Genomic DNA, 15848 nt, shown 5'->3' on the forward strand with positions numbered 1-15848 from the left:
CGTACTGTGTCATTATTGCAAAGGGCCAGAGAGCGGTGGGTGCGAGTAGCCCGAGTTTTTTTCTCGGTGGCGGCGAGTGGGCTTTCGAGGTGATGTGCTCGGCTTTGCCTTGCGTCTGAAAGTCGCCTCGACTCGCCTCGCAGCGGTACGCACTCATTGACGATTTCTTCTGGATGTGTCGAATCGCCGTTTAGCGGAAATTTTTCTCTGCAAAGCTAGTGCAGTGATGCGGAGCGATCAGGCTGTGCGGCACCGAGCCGTCGTTTTCTGCAGCAGCCTACTGCATCCTTTCGAACTATGCAGACACGCAGAGGCTTTCAGCGTTTTCCACGTTGCCCTGCTGTGTGTCAAAAGGAAGTTTGCGTAGCAGGCGTAGAATAACACCGAGCGGCTCGCTTTTGCGATCGTATTCCTCGGCGTCGGAAGGGCTGCCGGCGGCTCTACGCCCGTGCGAGGGGAACGACTGCGGCGGGCTGCGCGCTTTCGAGGCACCTTATTTCTCGAAACCCTTAAAATAACGGTCGTCCGGCCACTGCAGCCCGCAACGGCTCAGCGCTCTGCACTTGATCCCATTGCATTCGCTCGATCTTGTGTGTCTGAAATGGATCACCTTGCGCTTTGGTGTATATATTAATTGCGCTGTACCGACTGCTGCAACGCTAAACGCTCACCGTAAAATGCTTCTCTCTGTTACGCTCGCTTATTCTCGCTGGAATTTCACTCAGAGATGTTATACGACAGTATATACCAAGCTTATAAATCCGCGTCGTCGGGAGCGCAGGTGGCCCCCCCAAGTAGTATTCGCACAGTGCGAGTTTAGCACTGCAAAACTATGTATATATAGATTAAGTGAAAAACCTCTCTGAATGCGCCGCTGCCATGCGCGCGAGAGCACATGAACCCTGTACAATACGCGCGCATGCAACTCAGCTTCAGTAGCATGGGGCTATTAATTGTTAACCCCGCAGCTACGCGGCCGGACCAAACCTAGCTCTGTCATACAGTTATTCTGCAGCATAACTTCAACGGTGCTCACCTAGTCGGTATTCTCAGTCAGCCGATAAATATCAACTTGGCTAACATATATGCACGTTCAGAATAAACGATACAGCGTAGCCGATACGACCGAGCTGTGCAACTTACACCACCTTTCTCAACCTTGTTTACAAATCCCCAAGATATTGCTGCAGGAACTAAGGTGGAAATGGTTCTTCTTGGTCATATAAGCAAGAGGCCCCGTTGACCTACCTTAGTCTCCACCTCTTGTGGAAAGGATTTCATCAGTTCGTGCTGGCCTGCAGGGCCTGTTTACACAGTTTTGTGCATGTCCAAATGTATAATAGTGAAAGTAGAGCAGTGACACCATGTTGCATAGTCAGAAACATTTATTTGGGCTCTTGACCAACCAATACGGCCAGTAAGCAAATATAGGAGGCATTATTTACATTATCAGCGTGCAATCAAACAATAGTTAAATATACATGGTAAATGCTATGCACAAAAAAAAAGGGGGATTCAGGGTTTACTAACCAGTCATTGACGAGTGTGAGCTGAAAAAAAAATTTATCCGCAAAAACTAGCAGAGGATTCAGACTGAGGACTTATGACTATTGCAAGATTAAACTACTGGCCGCAGTGCATAGCCAGAACCCTCCTGAAACGATGATAACCCCTTCCCCCTTTCTCCCAAATGATGCTCCACTGGACATGCATTCCTTTGCCTCACTGTTTCGGAAAGAAACTCGGTAGCTATATGCCCGCTACTGGCCCTTAAACTGGGTAAGCTTCCTAAAAATTTGTTGCACATGGCTATCCTGGAAGCTTTCTGTGACCTTCTTGCCTACGTGATAGAGCCTATGTTTAAAAAGCACCCTGCAATGCTCTGCACTAGAAGGACATAATGATCCTCAGCGGAAACATGTGGCCATGAAGCTCCAGAAACAGATCTTTGCTGGAATGAAACCAAAACTTCATGCACAAGGTTAGTTAACAAAGTTCTTGATGACAGGCTTTTACCGTGCAATGGCAATCGAACAAGAGACTCAGATTTACGACAGATTTTAATTACACTCTCTCTCTGATGGGTAGCTCAGCCCTCCGCTACTTTTTCTCTGAATGAAAGAGTATGTGTCACCCTGTGGTCGAGATGCAAACAACGCTACCGCGCACTGGTCACACATCAGCTTAGTATGCAACTTGTGTGAAACGTAACCAGCCAGGTACGTCACTACTCTGTCTCCCCATTCAGTATTATGCTCTGAATGTGAGATACAGTCGTGATCTCTGGCTATTTGGTGCTGCGCAGCAGTGTCCGCATTCAAGATGCGCCTCCTGCCTTTTGACGCGTTTAGTGTCTCAGTTGCTGAAGCAATAATAGCACTACCGCACGACAAGATTGCTGCAGTTTCTAAAGGCAAGCAGTTCCCTGTTTCTACATCACCGAGCTCATTGTGAACTACTACTTTTCTGAAAGCAGCACGAAATTGTACAATAGTTGGGTGGTCGTTGTGGCCTCTGTGGGACCTGATAAGTCCGAAAAAAAGTTCCAGGCAGTCTTGACAAATTTTGTGCTCCTATATATATTTGAGGACTTTCTTTTCCATGGCAGTGAAATTGTAGAGTGCAAGTAAGCTTTTCATACATGTGGTGAAATCTGAAAATCCCGTTTTTTGTGCAGTCTCAATCATGCTGTGGCCACTGGTAGACTTGCTCAGTGATGACAGGTAAATGATGGAGGCTCTAAACATGGCTTCAACATCTTTGAAATTTCACTCATTTAAAACTTTCTTGAATCCCTTTTGCTGTGTGGACCTTCAATTCAACGCATCAAAGGTATTGTTAATGCACCTCAAAAATTCTTCACTTGGCTGTGGGTCGGCAAAACCTTCTACTTTGAGCACTCGACATTCAGCAAGTGCTGTGGCCACAGAAGTGCTCATAACTTGGGCCGCACACCTGACCTTGCTCGGCTGCCTCTGCCATTGAATATGCGCTCTGTGCAGCTTGTTGGCCAAGTGAAGCCCTTCTTTTTGTTGCAAACTATGTAGCCGCTCAATATGCTGCCATGCCACCGTGTTTCCCTTGTTGATTTTTTGTGCGCTAGAGCATTTGTGACAAGTTTTAACGTATGACAAGGGTCAAGAAATGCTGCCGCTGGTTTTTGGGTGGCAGGATGAGAGAATGTCGTCTTCAGTTGGTCTGCATTTTTGAAGCTGCAGCCCAACTCCTCTGACATGGCTGTATTTGCTGGAGCTCCATCGCCTGTTAGAGCTACAACCATTGCCCCAGCATCGTGGGCAAGAAGCAGGCTTTGTGTATATAACTAGATCAGCTCGCTGCTCGCCGAGAAGACCATCTACTAAAAAGTATCCGAGCGGCAGCTTCCACCGTCCGTTAATGGCTACTGCCATTACAACAAAAAGCAGCTTTTGCCTGTGGCAGGCAGTCACCATCAACTCCTGTGCCCTTGTCAGCGAACCCCTCAGAATTGCCCCTGTTCCACTGAACCTGCTGCCTGACTGACATTTCATCAGTCATCAGACTGCATACAGTTTGGTGGCCTCGGCTGCTCATCTCGGTGCATTTCATTTTTAGAGCATTGAATGCCTCAGTTGAAAAGCCAGCATTGCCATCTACAGTCTGATACCACTCTCGCAGTGTTCTTTGGTGGGGCAAGCAGGTGTCGAAGACCCGTCTCGCGTAATTGTATGCTTGTGGCGAGTAGAAATTGAGTGACAGCGCTAAGGCCCTGAGCTCAGGTGAAAACTGCCTCGGCACATCCCGGCCAGGGCGCTTGGATATCTGTTTTTTAGGGAGGTGTTGATTGGCTATTCCAAGGGTGTCAAGCACAGCCACCTGATCCTTCAGCACGATATTTTGCCTCTGTAGCATTTGAATCACAGCCTTCAATTCTTCAAGCGTTTTTTTTTTTTCTGGGGTCTTCTAGACTGCTGCAGCCGCTTGATCCGCTTTCGAGTCTTTATGTGCTCCGAGGCAAACTTTGCTGCACGTGCTCTCAAGAAAGCTTTCTCCGGAGTGTCAACCTATAAAGCAGAATCAAAATTTAGTCACCTTCTACAATCACAAGCTGCTCGGTTCCAGCCACGTGTACTTTCTTCAGGGGTAACAAAAATGCAGGAGGTTCGCACTGAGGTGTAGGAACAAAAATTTCCTTTGCACTCGCCGTTGCGTGTGTTGCTGGACACCCATTTCCAAGCCGAGAGATCTGGCAGGGGCTCCCTCAGCTTGATGTGGAGGACACACACACTAAAAAATTTATTGGTTTATTGATAAAAAAAAGGCATACAAATGTTTTAAGTGTGTTAGAAAGAGTCATGGGTGTAAAATCAAGCTGATCCAGTCACTCAAGACCCCTTACCTATGCGCTGTAAATAGGTTGCAGTAATAAAAACATGCCAGAAATAAGCCATTCACATACACATGTGAAAGCTCTGGTGTTGTATGTTGTTTTCAGGTTAACCTTGCCTGCCTGCCTTACTTACCACCGCTTGTTTTCTCTTTTCTGGTGTTTGAACAAAACTCGAAGTTTGTGGAGGCAACATTCCCTGCACAGATTGATATTCAAAGGGCATTATTTGATTGCCAAGATATCCTTTGCCAGATTAAGAGAAGTATGCGGTATACAGAAGATTATATTGTAGTGAAAGCTTGTAATTTTGCTCACATCGTGGCCATTGTCCGAAGATTCATTTTCCTACTGAAGCTTACCTAACAGAAAAGAAATGTCACAGTATATCAGCTATAATTGATTGCCAAGATATCCTTTGCCAGATTAAGAGAATTATACGGTATACAGAAGAATATTTTGTGGTGACAGCTTGTAATTTTGCTCACATCGTGTCCATTGTCTGAAGATTAATTTTCCTATTGAAGCTTACCTAACAGAAAACAAATGTCACAGTATATCAGCCATAATCAGCACGCATATAATTTAAAGAATGGCAGTTAGCTTCCCCAGACAGCACATGGAAACCAAAAAGAGATAATTCTGTTGGGGTACAAACAGCAATTACCCATGTGAAAAGGTTTTTTACTTTTAACAACATCTCAAACATTTTCAAACAAATTAACACCGTGGAAAAAAGAAGAATGTATAATTCACTGTGCAACTCGCAAACCGATATTCTTTTACCTCTGCAAGGCCTCTCTGCCTTGATGGGAAGCAACACTGATATTACATTCTGAATGTACTGGATATTTCTAAAGACCCCAGAAAACAAAGCACTTATTTTAGTCCTTCCTTTTTTATCTACGTAATGTAGCAGCCAGCATTGGGGATTTTTAAAAACGGGAATTCTTAACATTCAGAGCTGCAACGGATATACATATGGCATGCAATGTTCTGCACCACCATGCAGGCTATGAAATGAATTGCAGTGCATATTTATGTTTGTTTAATTCTGCGTGTGTGTGAGCAAGGTTCTCATACATGCAATAAAGCTTCAGTAAGTGGACATTGGCATAGTTGCTGTGTCACTTGCCCATAAGGCCCTGGACGCGCATTAGTAGAGGTTTTCAGCCACATAGTCTCGGTGCATGCTCGCTGAGGCATAACATGTGCAATCAGGAAGAAAACAGTAGCACTGAAAATGCAAGACATTTGTCATGCAGTTGCATTTTTGTATTACAGCCGCATTGAAATTTAGTAGCTTGAGACAGTTGTTTATCATGGAAGTTTCTGCACTAAAATATATGCCCTAAGCCATAGCAAATATTGAACAAAAGCAGTTAATTCTGACAGGGGCATGTACCGACAGGAAAGCAGACTGTGTGCCTAGGAAAGGTCGTGAAGCTGGTAAGCACACAAAACCTTCAAGAGGAAGAATTCAATGTGCCGCATGAGCCAATTTTAGCACAGAAACTAAAATGCGGTGTACCAATTGCTTGCAGCCAAAGGCAGCTCACGTGATACCGCGCGACAAAAAACCCTTGCAGCTCCGATGCAGTGCACATGAAAGCTCTACAAAGACTAGAAAATGTGAAAAAAATTGTAAATTGTGGGGCACGTCACGAAGCGACACATTGTCGGTGAGGGACGCCGTAGTGAAGGGATCTGGATTAATTTCGACCACCCATAAGTCCGATATTTCACAGCACACTCCTGCCTTTCGCCTTCATCGAAAGGCGCGGCCGCGTTATTGAACCCGAGTCGTCGGCTCAGTCGCCTCGACGCTCCTACGTACCACTCCACCGGCGCAATAGGTGTTGAAAAACTACCGATATTCCTCCAAGGATTTGCATGATATAAGCTCTCTTCGCAGCCATTCTGTTACAAAAAGCGGTCGCTCGTAATGGGCAGCGGTTGCTGGTACTGTACTGTACATCAAATATTCAGCTCCGCGCTGTAGCAGTCGCGCTGCGACAATATATAACAGGCCAACTTGCAGCGAGTGAATGAAGCGTCCTAAACCACTGCCCAAACTTAAGCGCGAACAGACGACGCACTCCGAAAAGTTCGCACTTGAATTTTTAATCAAGAATTACCCCGCATTGCCCGAAGGTATTATAGCAGTATAGCAGGGTCCCGGATTCACGGAGTGGCAAAAAAAAAAAAACGTCTTCGTTTACAGCGCACACTTGAACCTCCGAAAGTCGATTCCACTGTTGCACAGTTTCAACGAAAAATGAATTCGCGAACAAGTTCGTCCTGGGACGGTACTCGCGAATTTTACAAGAATGGTCATGTCGTTTAGAAGCAGCAAGACTTTCCCACCTCAATAATAATAATAATAATAATAATAATAATAATAATAATAATAATAATAATAATAATAATAATAATAATAATAATTGGTTTTAGGGGAAAGGAAATGGCGCAGTATCTGTCTCATATATCGTTATACACCTGAACAGCGCTGTAAGGGAAGGTATAAGGAGGGAGTGAAAGAAGAAATGAAGAATGAGGTGCTCTAGTGGAGGGCTCCGGAATAATTTCGACCACCTGGGGATCTTTAACGTGCACTGACATCGCACAGCACACGGGCGCCTTAGCGTTTTGCCTCCATAAAACGCAGCCGGCACGGTCGGGTTCGAAACCGGGAACTCCGGATCAGTAGTCGAGCGCCCTAACCGCTGAACCACCGCGGCGGGGCTTCCACGTCAAGACATTATTCATTTCTGTACAACTATCCCTGCGCCCGGCCGTACCTGCCCGAGACGAATCTTGCTGCCCTGTTGTGAATCTGCTCCAATTGCTGTGCAGTGTCCCATACAGTAGAGGCGTATTAAATAAAGGGACGAACACAGGACAGAGAAAGTTTTGTTGAGATTTGGCCGTGAAAATTCATTAGCGGGAATTGAAACAGCTTGGCAGCGCCGTAGTTACAAGCGCACATAACCGAAAGACCCGGAATACAGATTGAAGTACTCTATTCAATCCATGCGCCAACATGAGTAATGGTTGCGTTTAATTTTGCGATTAGTTTCTTTTTATAATGCAAATTAAAATGCAATTTTTGCGGGCATGTTGCTTCAGGGAATTTAGCATGTCATCTCTCTTGCATAAAAGTTTATATAACCGGTGGAGAAACCTCTATGCCTAAAATAGACGTTAGCAAGAAGTTGCAGCGTTGCAAGCGCTCCCTTTTAAATGTTGCATAGGTACGAATTTTCTTTAATAAGGATTGCCACACTAACTAATGTTTGTTTTTATTTGCGATTAGTTTAATTTACTTCAAATAAATTAGATTTTAAGCACGCAGAATACGAGTAAAGCTTGGACCACTGCAGTCAGTAGGGCTGCTTCAGACAATTCAAATTGTCATCAATCTTGCATACTACTTTGTAAAATACATGGAGAGACAAACAGGGCATAGCACATGGCAAGAAGTTGTTGCTTTGCATGTGCCCTCTGTTCAAAGTTGCAAAGGTAAGTATTTTTTAAATACAATCCACCAACGCAAATAGTGTTTGAGTTTGCTATTAATCGTTTTTTTATTGTTGCAAATAAATCGTCTCTTTCGCAGGTAGACTGCTTAAGACAATTTGGCTTGTCATCTCTCTTGAAGAGAAATTTGTATAACATATGGAGAAACAAAACTAAAATAGCCCTTAGTTCGAAGTTGCAGTCCTGCTAGTGGCCTCTGATAAAAGTTCCAAAGGTACGTATTACCGAAAATATTGTCTGTTTTTATGTTACTATTAGTTTGTTTTTACTTATGGAAACTAAAAAAGAATTTAGGCAGATAGATACGTGGGACGTTTGTACTCCTGCTGTTAGCTGGGTTGCTTCAGACAATTAAACATTTCATATCTCTTGCATTCAACTTAATATACCAATGAAAAAACAAACACAACTTAGCACATTGCAAGAAGTTGTTGCTTTGGAAGTGCCCTCTGTTCAAAGTTGCAAAGGTAAGTTTTTTTACATCAAATCCGCCAAAGTAAATAATGCTTGCGCCTCAAAGTGCTTTAACTTGAACGGCATTTTGGAATGATAGCTACACTGGGCTACCAGTCGACCATTTTTCGGTAAATGGCAGAGGCCAGTTGGGATTCATTATGGCGGAGTCTCTCCCACTGGCGCTGATTAGATACACCCATGGGCTTGTTGTTGTTGTTGTGTGCTGCCATCTATCGGCACGCTGCAAAACTGCGAGACTCCTCGCGCAACGTCCGGAGCACAAGACAAGCGGCGCCGTTGGTACACCTATCTATTCTTACACCGTGCTCTCGGCCGTCACCGCGCGCTGTTGCGTAATATTTATAACGCGTAATCTTTAAGCAGCGACACCACAAACTGTGTACGCTCAGTGCGCGCGGCTGTGATATTTTGTTGCAGTGGGTGCCATCCCGTGTGGGAGTGCCAGGAAACGAAGCTGCTGACCGAATCGCCATGGCAGTCCACTCCAACCCAGCAGCTCCAGTTTGTGAGGCTATCTCGGCCTTTGACGCAGCGCGTCACATACTGCGCCACAAGGTTGCACTTTGCCACCCAGACCCCCGCGTCGCATCCGGCAAGCTCCCAAGGCCTGTCCCGTACACTGCCTTCGGACGCGCGGCATACTCTTTACTCCTGCACATCAGGATTGGTTGTGTCTTCACGGCAGACCGACGCCACCGCCTCACGGGAGAGGCCGACACAAACTGTATTGACTGCGAAGAGACAGAAACAGTTGAGCACCTGCTCTGTGAGTGCCCCGTTCATGCTAACGTGCGCTCCATAATGCGCGCCGAATACAGCAAGCTCGGCCTGCCCTCTGCCACTGCCGGCGACCCAGTCTTCCCTGAGGCATCGCCACACAAAAGGAAAGCTGCCCTGTCCGCTCTCGTCTCCTTCGTCGATGAGGCAGGCCTTCGCAGGCGCATCTAGTGTCACCCAAGTGCTTTGTGCTGCGTGCTGTGAACACAAACCTTCTGTGCATTGTGCCCCAGTGTGCTGAATTTTCACCATCGCGCGCTACATTGTGTGTGCCCGCAAACCCCTTTCCAGAGACTCTTTGGCGTCTCCACTTCCCCTCCTCCTGCACTAAGAAACATACTGTGATCAATGAGTGCATGGGCGTCTTCTGACTCACACCAGTGCGCGTTTCGCAATGTGTGCCCGCCCACTGTTTCTCGTGCCTGTGTATCGCGCTTTTCGTGCCGCATTCTTCCGTGCACTTGCCGCCCTTTCCGCCTTCTGACCCGTCCTCTATTCTATCTCTTTAACTCCCCTCCCCTAACCCTGTGCAGTGCAGCGAAGGTGTTCTCCAAGAAACAGTTGCACGCCGTGCACACAAATTTTTCGCCAACAACCAGAACCACTTACGACAGTTAAAAGGCAGAGCCTGGTGACACTCCCGTGTCAGCGTGTCACCAGGCACTGCAGTGTTAAAAATGTGGTGGAAGTAACGCCAAAATTTAGGCTTATAAAGTCGGGCCATTAGCAACGTTGTCGTTTTTGCTATGAAAAATCAAGCCACTAACAACAGCGTACTGTGTCATTATTGCAAAGGGCCAGAGAGCGGTGGGTGCGAGTAGCCCGAGTTTTTTTCTCGGTGGCGGCGAGTGGGCTTTCGAGGTGATGTGCTCGGCATTGCCTTGCGTCTGAAAGTCGCCTCGACTCGCCTCGCAGCGGTACGCACTCATTGACGATTTCTTCTGGATGTGTCGAATCGCCGTTTAGCGGAAATTTTTCTCTTCAAAGCTAGTGCAGTGATGCGGAGCGATCGGGCTGTGCGGCACAGAGCCGTCGTTTTCTGCAGCAGCCTACTGCATCCTTTCGAACTATGCAGACACGCAGAGGCTTTCAGCGTTTTCCACGTTGCCCTGCTGTGTGTCAAAAGGAAGTTTGCGTAGCAGGCGTAGAATAACACCGAGCGGCACGCTTTTGCGATCGTATTCCTCGGCGTCGGAAGGGCGTCCGGCGGCTCTACGCCCGTGCGAGGGGAACGACTGCGGCGGGCTGCGCGCTTTCGAGGCACCTTATTTCTCGAAACCCTTAAAATAACGGTCGTCCGGCCACTGCAGCCCGCAACGGCTCAGCGCTCTGCACTTGATCCCATTGCATTCGCTCGATCTTGTGTGTCTGAAATGGATCACCTTGCGCTTTGGTGTATATAATTATTGCGCTGTACCGACTGCTGCAACGCTAAACGCTCACCGTAAAATGCTTCTCTCTGTTACGCTCGCTTATTCTCGCTGGAATTTCACTCAGAGATGTTATACGACAGTATATACCAAGCTTATAAATCCGCGTCGTCGGGAGCGCAGGTGGCCCCCCCAAGTAGTATTCGCACAGTGCGAGTTTAGCACTGCAAAACTATGTATATATAGATTAAGTGAAAAACCTCTCTGAATGCGCCGCTGCCATGCGCGCGAGAGCACATGAACCCTGTAAAATACGCGCGCATGCAACTCAGCTTCAGTAGCATGGGGCTATTAATTGTTAACCCCGCAGCTACGCGGCCGGACCAAACCTAGCTCTGTCATACAGTTATTCTGCAGCATAACTTCAACGGTGCTCACCTAGTCGGTATTCTCAGTCAGCCGATAAATATCAACTTGGCTAACTTATATGCACGTTCAGAATAAACGATACAGCGTAGCCGATACGACCTAGCTGTGCAACTTGCACCACCTTTCTCAACCTTGTTTACAAATCCCCAAGATATTGCTGCAGGAACTAAGGTGGAAATGGTTCTTCTTGGTCATATAAGCAAGAGGCCCCGTTGACCTACCTTAGTCTCCACCTCTTGTTGAAAGGATTTCATCAGTTCGTGCTGGCCTGCAGGGCCTGTTTACACAGTTTTGTGCATGTCCAAATGTATAATAGTGAAAGTAGAGCAGTGACACCATGTTGCATAGTCAGAAACATTTATTTGGGCTCTTGACCAACCAATACGGCCAGTAAGCAAATATAGGAGGCATTATTTACATTATCAGCGTGCAATCAAACAATAGTTAAATATACATGGTAAATGCTATGCACAAAAAAAAAGGGGGATTCAGGGTTTACTAACCAGTCATTGACGAGTGTGAGCTGAACAAAAAATTTATCCGCAAAAACTAGCAGAGGATTCAGACTGAGGACTTATGACTATTGCAAGATTAAACTACTGGCCGCAGTGCATAGCCAGAGCCCTCCTGAAACGATGATAACCCCTTCCCCCTCTCTCCCAAATGATGCTCCACTGGACATGCATTCCTTTGCCTCACTGTTTCGGAAAGAAACTCGGTAGCTATATGCCCGCTACTGGCCCTTAAACTGGGTAAGCTTCCTAAAAATTTGTCGCACATGGCTATCCTGGAAGCTTTCTGTGACCTTCTTGCCTACGTGATAGAGCCTATGTTTAAAAAGCACCCTGCAATGCTCTGCACTAGAAGGACATAATGATCCTCAAGCGGAAACATGTGGCCATGGAGCTCCAGAAACAGATCTTTGCTGGAATGAAACCAAAACTTCATGCACAAGGTTAGTTAACAAAGTTCTTGATGACAGGCTTTTACCGTGCAATGGCAATCGAACAAGAGACTCAGATTTACGACAGATTTTAATTACACTCTCTCTCTGATGGGTAGCTCAGCCCTCCGCTACTTTTTCTCTGAATGAAAGAGTATGTGTCACCCTGTGGTCGACATGCAAACAACGCTACCGCGTACTGGTCACACATCAGCTTAGTATGCAACTTGTGTGAAACGTAACCAGCCAGGTACGTCACTACTCTGTCTCCCCATTCAGTATTATGCTCTGAATGTGAGATACAGTCGTGATCTCTGGCTATTTGGTGCTGCGCAGCAGTGTCCGCATTCAAGATGCGTCTCCTGCCTTTTGACGCGTTTAGTGTCTCAGTTGCTGAAGCAATAATAGCACTACCGCACGACAAGATTGCTGCAGTTTCTAAAGGCAAGCAGTTCCCTGTTGCTACATCACCGAGCTCATTGTGAACTACTACTTTTCTGAAAGCAGCACGAAATTGTACAATAGTTGGGTGGTCGTGGCCTCTGTGGGACCTGATAAGTCCGAAAAAAAGTTCCAGGCAGTTTTGACAAATTTTGTGTTCCTATATATATTTGAGGAATTTCTTTTCCATGGCAGTGAAATTGTAGAGTGCAACTAAGCTTTTCATACATGTGGTGAAATCTAAAAATCCCGTTTTTTGTGCCGTCTCAATCATGCTGTGGCCACTGGTAGACTTGCTCAGTGATGACAGGTAAATGATGGAGGCTCTAAACATGGCTTCAACATCTTTGAAATTTCACTCATTTAAAACTTTCTTGAATCCCTTTTGCTGTATGGACCTTCAATTCAACGCATCAAAGGTATTGTTAATGCACCTCAAAAATTCTTCACTTGGCTGTGAGTCGGCAAAACCTTCTACTTTGAGCACTCGACATTCAGCAAGTGCTGTGGCCACAGAAGTGCTCATAACTTGGGCCGCACACCTGACCTTGCTCGGCTGCCTCTGCCATTGAATATGCGCTCTGTGCAGCTTGTTGGCCAAGTGAAGCCCTTCTTTTTGTTGCAAACTATGTAGCCGCTCAATATGCTGCCATGCCACAGTGTTTCCCTTGTTGATTTTTTGTGCGCTAGAGCATTTGTGACATGTTTTAACATATGACAAGGGTCAAGAAATGCTGCCGCTGGTTTTTGGGTGGCAGGATGTGAGAATGTCGTCTTCAGTTGGTCTACATTTTTGAAGCTGCAGCCCAGCTCCTCTGACATGGCTGTATTTGCTGGAGCTCCATCGCCTGTTAGAGCTACAACCATTGCCCCAGCATTGTGGGCAAGAAGCAGGCTTTGTGTATATAACTAGATCAGCTCGCTGCTCGCCGAGAAGACCATCTACTAAAAAGTATCCGAGCGGCAGCTTCCACCGTCCGTTAATGGCTACTGCCATTACAACAAAAAGCAGCTTTTGCCTGTGGCAGGCAGTCACCATCAACTCCTGTGCCCTTGTCAGCAAACCCCTCAGAATTGCCCCTGTTCCACTGAACCTGCTGCCTGACTGACATTTCATCAGTCATCAGACTGCATACAGTTTGGTGGCCTCGGCTGCTCATCTCGGTGCATTTCATTTTTAGAGCATTGAATGCCTCAGTTGAAAAGCCAGCATTGCCATCTACAGTCTGATACCACTCTCGCAGTGTTCTTTGGTGGGGCAAGCAGGTGTCGAAGACCCGTCTCGCGTAATTGTATGCTTGTGGCGAGTAGAAATTGAGTGACAGCGCTAAGGCCCTGAGCTCAGGTGAAAACTGCCTCGGCACATCCCGGCCAGGGCGCTTGGATATCTGTTTTTTAGGGAGGTGTTGATTGGCTATTCCAAGGGTGTCAAGCACAGCCACCTGATCCTTCAGCACGATATTTTGCCTCTGTAGCATTTGAATCACAGCCTTCAATTCTTCAAGCGTTTTTTTTTTTTTCTGGGGTCTTCTAGACTGCTGCAGCCGCTTGATCCGCTTTCGAGTCTTTATGTGCTCCGAGGCAAACTTTGCTGCACGTGCTCTCAAGAAAGCTTTCTCCGGAGTGTCAACCTATAAAGCAGAATCAAAATTTAGTCACCTTCTACAATCACAAGCTGCTCGGTTCCAGCCACGTGTACTTTCTTCAGGGGTAACAAAAATGCAGGAGGTTCGCACTGAGGTGTAGGAACAAAAATTTCCTTTGCACTCGCCGTTGCGTGTGTTGCTGGACACCCATTTCCAAGCCGAGAGATCTGGCAGGGGCTCCCTCAGCTTGATGTGGAGGACACACACACTAAAAAATTTATTGGTTTATTGATAAAAAAAAGGCATACAAATGTTTTAAGTGTGTTAGAAAGAGTCATGGGTGTAAAATCAAGCTGATCCAGTCACTCAAGACCCCTTACCTATGCGCTGTAAATAGGTTGCAGTAATAAAAACATGCCAGAAATAAGCCATTCACATACACATGTGAAAGCTCTGGTGTTGTATGCTGTTTTCAGGTTAACCTTGCCTGCCTGCCTTACTTACCACCGCTTGTTTTCTCTTTTCTGGTGTTTGAACAGAACTCGAAGTTTGTGGAGGCAACATTCCCTGCACAGATTGATATTCAAAGGGCATTATTTGATTGCCAAGATATCCTTTGCCAGATTAAGAGAAGTATACGGTATACAGAAGATTATATTGTAGTGAAAGCTTGTAATTTTGCTCACATCGTGGCCATTGTCCGAAGATTCATTTTCCTACTGAAGCTTACCTAACAGAAAAGAAATGTCACAGTATATCAGCTATAATTGATTGCCAAGATATCCTTTGCCAGATTAAGAGAAGTATACGGTATACAGAAGAATATTTTGTGGTGACAGCTTGTAATTTTGCTCACATCGTGTCCATTGTCTGAAGATTAATTTTCCTATTGAAGCTTACCTAACAGAAAACAAATGTCACAGTATATCAGCCATAATCAGCACGCATATAATTTAAAGAATGGCAGTTAGCTTCCCCAGACAGCACATGGAAACCAAAAAGAGATAATTCTGTTGGGGTACAAACAGCAATTACCCATGTGAAAAGGTTTTTTACTTTTAACAACATCTCAAACATTTTCAAACAAATTAACACCGTGGAAAAAAGAAGAATGTATAATTCACTGTGCAACTCGCAAACCGATATTCTTTTACCTCTGCAAGGCCTCTCTGCCTTGATGGGAAGCAACACTGATATTACATTCTGAATGTACTGGATATTTCTAAAGACCCCAGAAAACAAAGCACTTATTTTAGTCCTTCCTTTTTTATCTACGTAATGTAGCAGCCAGCATTGGGGATTTTTAAAAACGGGAATTCTTAACATTCAGAGCTGCAACGGATATACATATGGCATGCAATGTTCTGCACCACCATGCAGGCTATGAAATGAATTGCAGTGCATATTTATGTTTGTTTAATTCTGCGTGTGTGTGAGCAAGGTTCTCATACATGCAATAAAGCTTCAGTAAGTGGACATTGGCATAGTTGCTGTGTCACTTGCCCATAAGGCCCTGGACGCGCATTAGTAGAGGTTTTCAGCCACATAGTCTCGGTGCATGCTCGCTGAGGCATAACATGTGCAATCAGGAAGAAAACAGTAGCACTGAAAATGCAAGACATTTGTCATGCAGTTGCATTTTTGTATTACAGCCGCATTGAAATTTAGTAGCTTGAGACAGTTGTTTATCATGGAAGTTTCTGCACTAAAATATATGCCCTAAGCCATAGCAAATATTGAACAAAAGCAGTTAATTCTGACAGGGGCATGTACCGACAGGAAAGCAGACTGTGTGCCTAGGAAAGGTTGTGAAGCTGGTAAGCACACAAAACCTTCAAGAGGAAGAATTCAATGTGCCGCATGAGCCAATTTTAGCACAGAAACTAAAATGCGGTGTACCAATTGCTTGCAGCCAAAGG

The 15848-nt window shown here is 45.7% G+C and overlaps 2 long non-coding RNA genes across 2 annotated transcripts; both read right to left on the bottom strand.

The window, feature by feature from the left end:
- Positions 1–4268: 4268 nt before the first annotated feature.
- Positions 4269–5258, bottom strand: LOC144126292 (uncharacterized). The gene is made up of 2 exons (XR_013313477.1): positions 4899–5258; positions 4269–4728 (listed from the first exon to the last, which is right to left on the bottom strand). It is a non-coding gene; the product is annotated as an uncharacterized LOC144126292 (long non-coding RNA).
- An 8941-nt stretch (positions 5259–14199) lies between these two features.
- On the bottom strand, positions 14200–15180 carry LOC144123663 (uncharacterized). Its single transcript, XR_013313133.1, has 2 exons — positions 14830–15180; positions 14200–14659 (listed from the first exon to the last, which is right to left on the bottom strand). It is a non-coding gene; the product is annotated as an uncharacterized LOC144123663 (long non-coding RNA).
- Positions 15181–15848: the final 668 nt, after the last annotated feature.

The sequence above is a fragment of the Amblyomma americanum genome, chromosome 3, assembly GCF_052857255.1.
Source record: "Amblyomma americanum isolate KBUSLIRL-KWMA chromosome 3, ASM5285725v1, whole genome shotgun sequence".
NCBI classification, from domain to species: Eukaryota; Metazoa; Arthropoda; class Arachnida; order Ixodida; family Ixodidae; genus Amblyomma; species Amblyomma americanum.